The 12542-nt window shown below is 44.0% G+C and overlaps 1 non-coding gene across 1 annotated transcript; it reads left to right on the top strand.

The window, feature by feature from the left end:
* The first annotated feature begins 12224 nt into the window (after positions 1-12224).
* Positions 12225-12323, top strand: LOC118528655 (U6 spliceosomal RNA). Its single transcript, XR_004913763.1, has one exon. It is a non-coding gene; the product is annotated as a U6 spliceosomal RNA (small nuclear RNA).
* Positions 12324-12542: the final 219 nt, after the last annotated feature.

Genomic DNA, 12542 nt, shown 5'->3' with positions numbered 1-12542 from the left:
TGACAGAGAGAGAGAGCACAAGTAGGAGGAGAGGAGGCAGAGAGGCGGGGGGAAGCAGGCTCCCCGCTGAGCAGGGAGCCCGATGTGCTGCTCTCGATCCCAGGACCCTGGGATCATGACCTGAGCCGAAGGCAGACACCTAACTGACTGAGCCACCCAGGCGCCCCTGTAAAAAATCGTTTTTTTTAGCTCAGGTGGCCAGGCCAAAAATTTTAAATGTAAGCTAAGAAGAGTTTCTTTTTTAAAGAAATGTTGTTAAAACAACAACAACAAAGAGTAAGTGGCAGACACTTTGGCCTACAAAGCTTAAAAGATTAACTGAAATATTTACTACAGAAAAAGTTTGCTGACCCCTATATTTTAGAGAATCACAAGGTCAGAGTATTATTCTAAAAAATGTAGCCTTCCATTCCCATTTTTCCTAGTCCACAGAGCTAATTTGTTTTTTCAAAACAACCACAACACATAACCATCTCAGAGGATGCAGAAAAGGCCTTTGACATTTGACAAGACCCATTCCTGATTGAAAACTTTCAGCAAACTAGTTAAGAGAGCTTCCTTAATCTGATAAAAGACCTCTAAACAATCTATACATCATACCATATTGAATTATTAAAGACTGAATGCATTCCTCCCAAGTTTAAAAAGAAGAAAAACATGTTCCCTCTCACCATTTCTATACAGTACTGCACTGGAGGTTCTAACCAGTCCAATAAGGCAAGAAAAAGAAAAAGCATCCATAGTGGAAAGGGAATGAAACTGTCTGTTCACAGGTGACAAGGTTGCATATACAGAAAATCTGATGCAGTCTTCAAAAAAACTATTATAATAAGTGAGTTTAGCAAATTTGCAAGATACATGACCAATATGCAAAATGCAATTGTATTTGTAAATACCAGCAACAGACAATCAGAAACGGAAATTTTAAAGAATACTATTTATATCAGCATTAAAAAATATGAACTGACAAAAGATGTGTAAAACCTGTAACCAAAACTACAAAATGTTGCTTAAAGAAATTAAAGAAAATCTAATTAGAGAGCTATTCCATGTTTTATAATTCAGAAGACTATTAAAATGGCAATTCTCCTAAAATTGAGGTATAGATTCAACATAATCCTAATAAAAATCCCAGCAAGCATTTTTTGACAAGTTTATTCTAAAATTCACATGGAAATGCAAAGGACCTAGAATAGCCAAACAACTTTGAAAAAAGAAGTCAGAAAACAAATAAATACTATGTGATTTCAAGACTTCTTATAAAGCTACAGTAATCAAAGCAGTGTGGTATTGACATAAAAATCAACAATCAGTGGAAGACAACAGAAAGTCTAGAAATAGAACCACACATAAGGGAAAAATGATCTTTGACAAAGTTGCAAAGCAGTGTAGAAACAAGAGTCTTCTCAGTAAATGGTGTTGCAACAGCTGGATATCCTACGCAAAACAGAAACTTTTGAGCCATACTTTGAAGTACCATATACAAATTTTTGTGCCATATACAAACACTACCTCAAAATGGATCATAGGCCTGTATATAAAATGTAAAACTATAAAACTTCTAGATGAAAACAGAAGAAAACTTCATGACCCTGAGATAGATGACAACTTTTTTAGACACTACACCAGAACACAATCTATAAAAGAACTGGTAAAATGTACTTTATCAAAACTATACAATTCTGCTCTTTAAAAAGACACTATTAAATGAAAAGACAAGTCTCTTACCTGCGAGAGCATATTTGCATATTATGTATCTAATAAAGGGGCTTATATCTAAAATATAAAAACTCTTAAAACTCAATAATAAAAGATGGAGAGCAGGAGAACAGACCTATATAGATACTTCACCAAAGAAAATATATGGGGCGCCTGGGTGGCTCAGTTGGTTAAGCGACTGCCTTCGGCTCAGGTCATGATCCTGGAGTCCCTGGATCGAGTCCCGCATCGGGCTCCCTGCTCAGCGGGGAGCCTGCTTCTCCCTCTGACCCTCCCCCATCTCATGTGCTCTCTCTCTCTCTCTCATTCTCTCTGTCTCAAATAAATAAATAAAATCTTTAAAAAAAAAAAAAAGAAAATATATGAATGGTAAATAAGTACAGATGCTCAACGCCACTAATCTTAGGGAATTGCAAATTTAAAGCCCAAGCCCAATACCTATTACAATTGATAAAATTTAAAAGACTGTCAAGTGTTGGTGAGGATAGGATGCTCATACACTGGTAGTGGGAATGTAAAATGGTACCACCACTCTGGAGAACAGTCTGCTAGCTTCTTTGGCGGTTAAATATAAACCCAGCATATGATGAGCCAGCCACTCGACACCAAAATAGCCACAACCCAGTTTTTAAAATACACACACACACACACACAAATAGTGAATCTAATATAAACTATGGACTTTAGTTAATAATACTATATCAGGGTAGTTTAGAAAAATAAGGATCTTTCCCCTAAAATTCCTCTTGTGGGGGTGAGGATTCCAGTACCCCTTACAGAACAGATAGTGGTTCTGTTAATCCTTCCAACAGCCTCTCCATCTGTGCGACTTACTTGTGCCTTGAGGCATTTGTAGGGCAGCATTCTCCTGAAGTAGCCAGACCACCTGATGTGGGAAGAGGGAAGACTCCAGGCATTTGCCCCTGAGAACTGGAAGTTCTGTGAGTGCAGAGAAGATGGGGTGTTCGCTCACTGAGGGCAAGTCAGGCCCAGGGTGAAAGTTGGAGGTTGAGTCTCTGGTCCACCAGAGTCCTGGATCTTCAGGAGTAGCCCACCAGCTCTCTTTCTGCCCTGATGACTCTGGCTCTTCACCTCAGCAGGCTCTTGTTTCCCACGTTTATCAAGAATGGGGTTTCCCCGGATGCTCTGCCCCGCCTCCTCTCCCTGACACTCTCTCCTTCTCCTGTTACACAAAACCTGATTCATTTCTGCCACAACAGGGCTTCATCCAAGTCCAGCTTTGATCTCACTTCCCTAGAGAATTCAAACTAGGAACTTTGGAAATCTTCAAGGTCAAATCCTTCACTTTACAAATGAGGTAACAGACTCCATGAGGTAAGGTGACTTTCTTAGAGCCACATAGCTAATAATTTGTTTTACCTCCGCCTTCACACTGTAGACAGTTGGATAACCTAATGGCTACCATGACCATATGGCCAAGAATTTTCTGTCCCAGTTTCAAATGTTCTGAACAACCAGTCATTAGGCCACATTAAAAATTTCACTATTGAAAAAACATTGCAACTACTACTGCAGCCATGTTAAGAGGGATCTTTTGGAAGCAATACATTTATTCCCATTACTGAATCCCACTTTTCAATCTAAAGCACTGGATTTTACCTTTTTAGGATAATAGACCCCCCTTTAGAAAACCAGTGAAAGCTATGGACCCTTTCCACACAAAAATGTTTATATAAAAACATAAAATTTTGCTCCAGCGATTTCAATATGCAACACATGACCATGAAAACCCTTGATCAGATAGTGTAAGTGTTAGCATGTCTGCTATGTGGCCAGGGAATACTTTCAAATGGCTTAAATTATAACAAAAATTCATAAATATTTATATAGCACAACAGATTACAGAGCACATTTAATCCTCACAACAACCCTGTGAGGTAGGTATTAATATCCCAATTTTACCCATGAGGAAACCACAACCCAAAGAAATCTGGAGACTTGCCCGAGTTCACATGGATAATAATGGCAGTGCCAGGATGAGAACACAGGCTTCTTGTTCCTTGTTCAAAACATCTTCACACCCAATATTTTCAGTTTTGAAACTGGGATCCTTGCTAGCTACCCAGGGGAAACTCAATGGCATGCCCTTTCAACAAGCAGTTCTTCTAAAAATTAAACAAGTGTGAGTGGACCATGAGAGATACAGATTGGAACCCATCATGGATTATTCCTAGGCAAGCATACCAGAAAATAGGTCATTAGAATTGCAGGCCTTTGGGTACATGAAATGACCACCAAATTAAAGGAAAACAAAACAAAGCGAAGGAAAACAAAACAAAGTGAAGCAAAACAAAACCAGATGCCAGAAGTGGTAAGACACACAGGTTTTTGCGGGGGTTTGTTCTGTTTTGTTTTTTTCACTGTAGTTGTAAATTGTCTGGCCTTTTCCCAAAGAACAGCTGAAAGTCAGCTGGGAGAAGAGCCAACATCATCTGAGAAAAGGCAGTACACACACCAAAAGGGAAATATGAGAGCCAGAAAACAAACTTCCAAACTTTATAAAAGGTTAAGATGCTGTGAAATCTGTTAACTGGCCATAGAGAAACACCTCCTCTAGGGGGAAGCAGAGTGAGAACCCCTAATCAATCCATAAGCCAGAGATTTCAGAATCTCCACAAAGTGTCTGGCCATATTCTTGATGACGCAGAACTCCTTCCTTGGCCATCTGCTCACAGAAGCAAAGATGGGGAAGCTATTGACTTCATGCCCTTGTTGCTGAGGCTGTAGAGCTGAGCTAGATCAGTGGAAATTAAATGCTGTCCAAGGACTGTGGCAATTTTGTGAAAGTATCCAATGGCCCTTGGCAAATGAGAAAAATACGATGCTATTGTTTAGTAAAGATATATCTATCCAACAACTTAAAGCCCTGACTGCCATTACAAGACCTCGGTACACCAAACACTCTTCAAAACATTTGGCAAAATGACAGTAATAAGAGCCAATGTTCTTCACCTGGCCTTGTGTCTATAGGTTAGGGTATCTATCCAGCCAGTGCCTTAATTCCAGGTTCTTTAGGGCTGTGGCCAGGCAACCTTAAGTCCCTCCTCCAATTAGCTTCAGCAGCAGCAAATACTTTCAAAATAAACCACGTAGGAAAGGTCTCCCAGGTCCAGTTAGGACCTACCAATCTGGTTACCCCCAAACTCTGGACACTTACAGCTACTCTTTAATGCCTGTTTTATAAATCAAACCTGGATTCATAACAAACATGACTCCCTCAGAAGGCCTATATTCTGGGAACTCTCTGTACCCTGCACCTGTAAGAAGTTTTTAAATACCTGCACACAAAAGCACCTCCCCCAAAGAGGTTCTCTCATCAAGAGGTGAAAACCTAGGAGTTTTTTGTTCCCCAAGCCTCAGCAGAGACCCTTAACCAACCCTTAAATGCTAGTAGAATATTCTCTGATAAGAGCGTTATTTGTTCTCTGGTCCTGGGGCTGGTCCTTGAGCTTCCTGGACTTCAGGGACCCATAAACTGGATACCTAAATGTTTTTCTTCAGTTTTGCTGCTGTTGTTGTCATTTGGGGATAAGGATGTTTCTTCTTTCTTCTTTGTTTTGTATTTTCCAAACCTCTCACAACTTCCTTGTTCTCCCTTTTGCACATAACATGATGACCAAGAGAGAACTCAAGGTGAGTTGCAGCCAGACAACCCACAGCAACACAAAGGTACTTCAGGGAGAGGAGAGGTGATAACATTACCCCTGCCACTGTGCCTGAGTGTGGCATGGGGGACACAGGAAGCATCCTAGCCCTGCTTCACTTCGGACCCCTGTCCAGTATCTCTACCACCACCCAAAGAGAAGCCATAAGGATGTGGGGTATGCCTCCTTAGCCTACATGTGTCAGCTGGTCCTCCATCCTCAGCTCTGTGGCAATTACAAAGGTAACTTCAGAATCCATTCTGAGGGTCTCTATTTTCTTAACCCCCTTCTTACCGACACACAGAAAAAGCAGTCCTTGGAAACCCATTTCTCACACCCCATGCCCTACAGTCAGCCATGACATTAGCTCCCCACTACATATGAGCTCTTCTGGAGCAAGGAATGAGTCTTGTTTTATCCTCAGTACCTAGGAAGAGCTTGGCACATAGGAGACACTCAAATGTTTGTAGGAAGGAAGAGAGGGAAGAAAGAAGGAACACACAGAGAGAGGGAAGGAGATGTAGTCACTCCGGTTTTGTCTCTGGTTTCCTTATAAGTTTCTGCCATGGCTTTCTCCTCCTTCTAAGCTTTTGCCCTTTCCTCACTGTTAACTTATCTTTTATATAGTTTCTGCCCAAGTAGAAAGCTAAGAAGAAGAGTTATCACCTGACTACCCACACAGGCAAGATCCACAGATCCAGTAAGTAGAAGTAATTAATTCCCTTTTCCCTCTTGCCTTATCGCAAAGGACAAGCAATTTCTACTCCTATGATTTCTAACCTATTCTCTAGCTTCTTCAAAGTCACCCCAAAAGCTCTTCCAGTTACCATCAACCTAGGAACTGACACTCTCAAGCGTGTGTATCCTCACCCAACATGTGAACAACTGGCCTTTTGTCTTTCAGCACTCTGTGCCAAAGAAGCAGCTCCAGATCCTCTTTGCAGAGATTGCAAAAGCCCCAACCAGCGCCCACAGACTGGGCAAGAGTCTTTGCTCCACACCACTGCCAGTTCAAGTCCCTGCCCCATTTTCTGATCATAATCCAGCCTCCCACAGGGCCGATACCTCTGCACGCTCCCTCTTGCCAGTGCTAATTTGGGTTCCAGAGGCTTTTGGCCTCATCAGATACTCTCACAATTGGAGGAAGGGACAAAATTTAGGGTACTCAGGAATCCAACCCCAGGTTCCCATCAGAATCCAACACTTTTTACCATCTATCTAGTCTAGCAGCACGGAGGGCAGGTTTTCAGTGCAGAACAAATAGCTCATCCAAATTTTAGGCACTTTGGTGATGCTAACACAGAGGGGAGAGCTAAGAGATGAAAGAAGCAAATCACCAAAAAGGACTTTTCCATTTTAGAACATGGATCTATTATAACTGACATTATCCACCTAGTATCCTTCCTTAATTAGGAAGAGCATCTAAGCAGACCGTGGAGATGCCATTTACAGTGACTACCCGCCTAACACTGAAGACCTGTATCATCCTCCACCAAAGGCTCCTGCTATACTCTGATACCACTGCCAGACCTTGAATACTGAAGGGTATTCAGCCTCAAGATTGGATCCCAAATTCTTAACAGCCCTTAAAATTAAACGTGGACTGCTTTTTAGTTATTTCTGCAATATTGTTTCTATTTTCCAGGCCCCTTACAGAGACAGGATGCTAATTCAGGAGAAAAGAAGAAATAATTTTCTTCTTAATTCCACATGTGTCCCTTAGGTCAGGAGTGACTATCCAGTGATGTCCCACCCTCTTCCTCCGGGACCCCAACAACTGTGGTAAATCTTCTCTAATTACTACCATCAATGTGAACATGCATTTACAGGCTTAACCTATTTTAAAATAGAGTTTAAGAGGGCCCCCACCACAGAACCATAAAAACAGCCTTTCTTACCACCCCAGTTGGTATCTATTTCATTCCCGACGTTCTGACTTCAGGAAAATACCCACCCGATCCCACAATACCCAGCAACTCTGGTGAGCCCACATCCAGATTCAGCCTCATCTCATTTCATGGTTCCAATTTAGGACCACCACAAAGGTTTGCCTCATTAACAGACAAACTCTGGAGCCATGTGCAGCTCGTACACCCTACTTAACCTTATAAACCAGAATGTCTGCACTAGGGAGGGAACTCAGGGCAAAAATCTTTTGTTTAATCCCTTGAACCTAACAGCACACCTGTTAAGTGACTTCTCTAATGACATCAGAATGATTTAAAGGTAATTTTGGGAATTTCCCCCAAATTGTGGGGATGGGGATACACGGTTTTATTACAGAGTTGAATGAGAGGATTTTGATGGGGAAAAGAAAGGAACAGAAGGAAAATAGGTATGTCCTGGATGGTAGTAACCCCTATGCTTGTCTGGTGGTGACAGGAATCTGTGAGCTGGGTGCACAGGCTGAGTCGGTGAATTAGTTGCAGGCTTTACTGAAACGATGACTAGGGTCTCACAGAGAGCAAACCACAGGAAACATGTCTGCTCCCCTCTTGCAGAGAAGCTGGCTACAAATCCTCAGCCTGAGCTGAAGAGAAGTTATCTGCCCAGTTCAATCTGCCCAGTTGGCCGCTTCAACTCAGTATTTATGGGTCTAACTACAAATTTCACCCAATTTAATATCCACTCTATACCCTCCTCCCTTCCCATGACAGGGTTTGAAATTTCCCCGCGGTCCCTCCAAAGGCCACTACATAGGTCAGTTGCATTATTTAAGAAGGCTTGTGCAGCTCTGACCTAGTCACCCAAAGACAGAATTTTTTTTCCTAAGGCTACTGTCACCACAAGAATATATGGCTCTGCTACAGTTCAAAGCCTCGCCAACAGTTCAGGTTTGGGGTGTGCAAAGCCACTGGCCCTCCCCTTGGGCCTGCGGGCGCGACAACACGCCTGTGGGCAGCGAGCCCAACGGCAGGAAGCCGAGTGGGGAGTGGCCAACGCCTTCCAACGGCAGCCTGGGGGGCGTGGCCTTGGGCGCCGGGGTCTCCCAGGAGACTGGGCAGGGGCGAGCCAGTGAGGACAGGGTTTCCGGGGCCTCCCGGCAGGGGCCCGGCCAATGGCAGGGCTGGTGGTGAGCGGCCACGCCCCTTGGCAGCCCCGCCCGCGGGCATTGGTGCGTCAGGGTTCTGCGCGCCGAGCCCACCTCCACGCCTGGCAGTGTCTCTGCCGCAAAGGTTGGGCGTGTCCCGTGTAAGCTCGCTGGTGGCAGCCCTGGGCTCTGAGACCTCAGTGGCAGCTTGCTCCCCATCTCCGCGCACCGCCACACGGGCCGGCCCCACGTACGCCCTGTGGGTGCCCGGAGATGAGCTCCGCACTGGCTCCAAGGAGGCCCGCTGCTACAGCCCTCTCCTCCCTCACTGGCCCTTCCAGCCCCCTTGCCTTCGTCTGAATTGGTTGGACACTCGGCTTTATCTGGATCATGAGGGCGGGGCAGGCAGCCACTTCCTACCTCTCATTCCTCCCTGGAAATGGAGTGATCACTCCCTTTCCGTCTCCACTCGGTTCAGAGGCCCTCCTACCGTGCCTCCTGTTTCCAGCCACCCCCTTCACCTCCTCTGAGGGTATAGAGGCCATCCTGCCATCTACCCTGTCCTGAAGCATCGGAGGCATCTGTTCTCACATGTTTCTGGCCCCTCTAGGTGTTTCTGGTACTTTCTATGCTGTCCTTTTATCACCCTCTCCCAGGTCGCCATCACTTGACCACATACCATTTACTTTGCGCTTTCTCGAGGTCCAGCGGGCTTATGCTCAGAGATAGCAATATTCACCACTTTATTATAATCTTTTGTAGTTGGTTTATTAAACTCCTATGTTTCAAAAAAAGCCTCATGTTTCTTAACATACCATTTTTAAAAATATTACTTGAGCATTTACTCATTGATGACAGTTTTAATTATTTAAATGATGCTAACAAAGTTAGGGTGGTTGAGTCTGTTGAACACTTCAATGGTTTAAATAGACAAAAATTTCTTCCGAAAACTGTAATAACTTTATAAGCCCCCTGCTTCCCAAACAATTAAGCTTTGTTTCTTATGCTTAATTCTTTGCTGGGGTGGAGGGAGAGAGAGAGATGTCAAAATGAGGCCAATGGTTATTTATATGTGATGAGATGAATGTTTTCCATTGTCCTTTTTATTAACTGTATTTTCTACCGTCCACATACGTTTTAAAAGATATTTTCAATTTAAAGAGGATCAGAGACATGAAGAAACTGGGAATCAGGAAGAACAGACCAACCCCTTTGACAATCTGATCAAGGGACTGTCTACTCTTTGTGGGAACCTCTCCTAATACTCCCAGGCTTTTCTCACAGTATGGTTTGAAGAAAAAGAAGAGGCATGGGCAGCTTAACTTAGGGCAGGGTGCAGGAAGCTGGTGTGCAAAAGATGAGTGGGTATTCTGACCATGGTTTGAGGGCAGAGGAACCTGAATGATTCATTGTACCTTCCCACGGGAGCAACTTGCCAACCCACCTTGCACACTTGAGTGTGTGTGCAAGAAAAGCAAATACAGACATGAACTGCGAATATATTGCCCTGTTGCCATATTTTATTTGTTCAATCTTTGGGCTGCTTCCCCATTCATTGGTAAGTGTAAGGCCAGATTCCAAATTAAGGCTACTGAAGTATACAGAATAATTTGGGAGAGTCTAAGAGGTTGTTAAGCTTTGCAATCAGACAGGACTCGTTTCATCTAAGCTTGCCCACTTGCTAGGTATGTAACCTTGGGCAAGCTATCTAAACATAGAGAGCCTCTGATTTTTCATCTCTAAAGGAATGATAACAATACTTGTAAGGATTTCCATACATCATGGTGCCTGTCAACTAGTCAATGCTACACAAATGAGAGTTGGTAGCCCTCTACTTTCCCACCATTACCTAACCCGGGAGCCCAAGGCCTCCTTTACCATGTGCCTTATTCTCATCTGTATCCCCATCTCTTTGTGTGTACTTTGTATGAGATAGTGGAGCTAAGATGTTTTCCTGAAAGCACCCTTTGCAGACCCTGAGAAAGGGTGCCTCCTTACCCCCACAGTCCCTTCAGGTGTGCCACAGTCTAGGGCCCTGGGTTTCTGGAGCAGTCTGACCACAGCTGGGGGCTCCACCTTCCCCCAGGGGCCATGGAGAACCTCACTCAGGCTCTGACCCAACCTCCCAGTGCAGTGCCCAGTTGAGGGCCAAGGGTAAAAGGGCCTGCCTATCCCAGCCCATGGCTGACCTGACTGTCCCCAGTCCTTCGTATGCTCCAAGAGGAGATGCTTCAGTTGCTAGACCCTGGGATACTGTCCTCTTCTCCCCATTCAAAACTCCACCTCTTCCAGAGCAGGAAGTTTCCTGCTGTGGACCCAGTCTGTCCTGGACATCTGCCTAAAGTCCTGCCTCCACATCAAGGCCCCTTCCTCTACCCTCCATGACCACTGCATCCTCCACCATCTTCCCCTCTCCCCATGGGATTCCAAGCTGTGCTCTTCCTCCTCTTGCCTTTACCCTTCTCCCCGTGAGTGCCTAGGTCCAGAGTGCTCATCCTTCCCAACACACACACAGGCTTTGGTGCTGGGGAACTTCTGTACCTGCCAAGAGAGATTCCCTTGCCAGGCAGAGCAGCCTCAAGGTCAAGTGACATCCCCTCAACTTCCCTTCAGCACACCTGTCCTCTTCCTTCATCCTCCTCCCCAGTGTCCCGGGCAGCCTTCATCTCCTCACTCCCAAATCAGCCCCAACTGGTCTATTCTAAGGGATCCAATGACTGGTCCCACGAGGCTGACAGAGGGACCTCCAGCTTTAAAAGTGGGGTTTTCGGTATCAGTCACTGGAAATGGTCAGATCTAGGCTGTCTGTAGAGACAGGGACTTGTTGAAGCTCCTGGGATCCCACTCAGGTTTAAGCCCACTCTGCTTGCTTGCCTCCCACCCCCAGCCAGGTATGCCTGAGGAGCTGGGAGTGGTCATCTCTCCATGACAAAATGGGGGGAAATGGAAGAATATTTAGATTTTTTTTTTTTTTATCCAGAAGTAAAGAAACATGCATCTGATCATGCGTGTCAGGTACTGGCAGGTAAGGACAGCAGAATGGAAAAATACAGAATTTCTAAATTAACAGGGGGAAAGGGAAGACTACATGGAAAAAGAAACATGCAAAAAAGAGATACAGTTAAATAAATGGTAAACATAAAGTAGGATAAAAGGAATAAAAGGGAGTGTAAAAGTGTAACAATTATTGTGCAATGTTAATGGGCTGAATTTTCCAATTAAAAGAGACTATGTTATCGGGTTTAAAAAAATAGCCCTGTTATATGCCATTAAACAAGAAATATACCTGAAACAAGATGCTTCCAACACCTTGAAAATAAAGAAACGGACCAATGCAAATATTTATATAAGAGAGCAGAAATAGCAGTATTACTATGAGCTAAGTTGAATCAATTGTCAAAAATTTGTATACACTTAGCAATACAGCAGCTAAGTGTATCAAGCAAAAACTATTCGATAGGCAAGGAGAATTTGATTTTTAAAATACAATTATGGGGGGCACCTGGGTGGCTCAGTCGGTTAAGCGTCTGCCTTTCGCTCAAGTCATGATCCCAGGGTCTCGGGATCGAACCCCACGTCAGGCTCCCTGCTTGGTGGGGAGTCTGCTTCTCCCTGTGCCCTATACTCCACTCATGCTCTCTCTCTCTTAAATAAATGAATAAAATCTTTAAAAAATAAAATAAAATTCAATTATGGTGGAGGATTTAAAAATAACCTCCCGATGAATCCTTTTGTTTGTTGTTCCAAAATTGGATGTGATGACCCTAGGATTCATGTGGGAGAGGAAATGTTTAAAATAGCTAAGAAAAGTGGCCAGCACACATACTCAAACTGGAACCATACCGAGAAGATGAGCATGGACCTTGCGCGGGGATGACATGCAAGTTTGCGAAGCGTTCCCTATTTTTAAAAAAATTAAAAATAAGGAAATTAAATAAAATAGCTAAGAAAAATCATGTAAAGGAAGACGATTGAGGAATTTACCTCATGAGATGTGGCGTAAGTTCCTCAAGAAAGCTACTGGAACTAAAGGCTTGGAGCACAGGAGGGGCCCTAGGACGACTCAGCCAGGGCACTGTCGTGCCAGAACAGAGACGATGCTGAGCTCTCAGCTGCTGGAGAAGGGA

This window comes from Halichoerus grypus, chromosome 8, assembly GCF_964656455.1.
Source record: "Halichoerus grypus chromosome 8, mHalGry1.hap1.1, whole genome shotgun sequence".
In the NCBI taxonomy this organism is placed as follows: Eukaryota; Metazoa; Chordata; class Mammalia; order Carnivora; family Phocidae; genus Halichoerus; species Halichoerus grypus.
This window is presented reverse-complemented; position numbering and strand designations above follow the sequence as displayed.